The sequence below is a fragment of the Saccoglossus kowalevskii genome, chromosome 15, assembly GCF_978046115.1.
Source record: "Saccoglossus kowalevskii chromosome 15, keSacKowa6.1, whole genome shotgun sequence".
NCBI lineage: Eukaryota > Metazoa > Hemichordata > Enteropneusta > Harrimaniidae > Saccoglossus > Saccoglossus kowalevskii.
Genome location: NC_140655.1, coordinates 12,766,947 through 12,769,345, shown reverse-complemented (window position 1 = coordinate 12,769,345; position 2,399 = coordinate 12,766,947). Strand labels below are relative to the sequence as shown.

Below are 2,399 nucleotides of genomic sequence, written 5' to 3'. Positions count from 1 at the left end.
TTTCAACAAGCGTTCATATGTTTAGCTAACCAAAGGGAAACAAAAGCATAGTGACAGGAAGTCAACACAGCAGAAAGTATGACAAAGGTTTACACTTCAAAAATGACTGGAAAGTAAATAATTTATAACCAAAGACCATCTATGCATAAACAACTAAAGATCTGGGAGGTACAGCTTTGCAAAGTAAAAATGTCATATGGGGGAGGGGGGGGGTTAAAACATTGCTTCAAACACAGTCCCTCTATCACTGTGCTTCAAAACATCATCTTAATTATTCAGCTCAGTGTACAAACACATAAAGTACAGAAATTGGATAATTAATGAAAACATTAGACAAAACAAGAATATGTAAGCAATATTTTGTTTTGTTTTTTAAAAATCATGATGTAGTGCACAGCCATACAGACTGTTTTAGTGGATAATAATATTTTAGGTTTGCAATGTCATACTCCTCCAGATATTCATCAAGTTTTCTTGAGAGGCGATTAGCTTAAGGAGGGGGCTGTGCAAAATGTTTTTTCTCCTCTTTGTTTTTGTGCTATTCTTTTTCTAGTGTAAAATATTTTTTCTCAAAGATGTAGGCGTGTCAAATTTGTTCATGTTTTTGATCTCTACAGGATTTTTTCAATAATATTTTCCTGTTAATTATTATTAAGAAGATGAAAGATTGTGGAGTGAGTGTGGGTGTGTACAAAAGGGTCAGCAAGAAGAACTATATAAGATAGCTGAAAATCATAAAATACCAGTTGAAAGATGTCACTTTTATTTGAGGGAAAACATAAAAAAAGGAATGTACAGTAACTCTACACACTTGGAACTTTCAAAATCTGTGTGCAAATGTAAAACTGATAAACATGCAAATGCTAAACCATTGCATCCATCAATACTGGTTAAACTTTTTTTTCCCCTTAACGTCCATAAATTCTGGTTCTTCAACTTCTTACGTTCCATTTCCTTTTTTTAAATTGTCATTATCTGCAAAAAATAATTCAGATTGCTATTAGCTTACAATGACCAGTTTTTAATTAAGACACTTTGTAATCAATTTTGGAAACAAAAATTTGTGGTGTCTGTGTATTTTGGCATATTTCTGTCCTCACTAATAACAATGTGGATAAAATGACATCTTGTGATATGTCAATTTTTCCCCTATGCAACTCAGATATACTTCCAAAAAGATGATACCCGGTACATTCTGATTGAAAAAATATAAATATCAAATAAAACAGAATAACATCAAATTGTTTCCTAACCGAATATATTAGGGGTTGTGCCATATATACACACAGTTCATCTCTTGAGAGACTAGGACAGTACACAGTCCCTCTGTGGACAGTACATTGCTGTACTTGGGAACCTAATTTCTGAGAACAATAGGGGGATTTAACTTCCTACAAGAGACAAAAGAAAGTTATGTAACAATGCAGCTGCATGATTTTGTCTTTCAAAGTAGGAAGCTGTGTACATACAAAATTATAGAGTCCCTCCACAATGGGAATGCCACCATGCATGTACAACTTCATCGATCCCCAGGTACTTTCACAAAATAAATAATTGTATTATAATTATAATCCAATACAATACCATATTTGCTCTAAAATTACATTTGTGGATACTAAATCATGAAAATATTACTTATTTCGACCATTGAAGATCCCTGTAATTTACCTAAGTGCATGTGCTGCTAATAGAGTAATTATGTTAAGTGTAATATTGTTTCTATATTTTTTTTTCAAAATCAAAAAAATGATATTAAAAATATAAAAACAGTTTAGTTTGAAAAGTGAAATAATGGTATTCAGATGGTTATGATTTAAGCATGACCTTAGAAAACAGGGTCATGCAACTTCTGTCTGAGACAATGTGCAATGTGGGTTATAACCTCCTGTATAATCTCATTAATACATATACATGTACCTAGAAGATTTATACATCTGAAACAGTTTTTACCAGTATTCCCATTAGTCAGTGTATAACAAGTGCACTATGCTATATCTGTTCTAAATATGATGAAAAATCCACTTGTTATAATGACACAAATTTCCACAGGTCATTGTTTACTTTTAGGCAGTTTTGTTTCCTTGCAGAGAAAACTTACCATTTTTGTTTCCCTTTCCTGATTTCATAGTGGAATAAAAATTGTTAATTTTTAGTTTCACTCGCATCAATAGAATGGACTTGGCTATTCAAGTTTTGATCAAATTTAATTTTTCTGATTATATTCCAACCACAAAATTGTCTCATTTTGTGTAGCTACACCCTGGCAGCCATGTTTGGCTTATGAAACAGGAGAGGATGTAACAGTGGTGTTGACATAGATTTATTATCAGTTTCTCTAAGGTGTTAATTTGGGTAGGGGGATTATAACTAAGGTTACATGAAAGGGGTAGCCACAGTAG

At 32.5% G+C, this 2,399-nt stretch overlaps 1 long non-coding RNA gene across 1 annotated transcript; it reads right to left on the bottom strand.

The window, feature by feature from the left end:
* Positions 1 to 746: 746 nt before the first annotated feature.
* LOC146733955 (uncharacterized) lies at positions 747 to 1,536 on the bottom strand. Its single transcript, XR_014931670.1, has 2 exons — positions 1,254 to 1,536; positions 747 to 975 (listed from the first exon to the last, which is right to left on the bottom strand). It is a non-coding gene; the product is annotated as an uncharacterized LOC146733955 (long non-coding RNA).
* Positions 1,537 to 2,399: the final 863 nt, after the last annotated feature.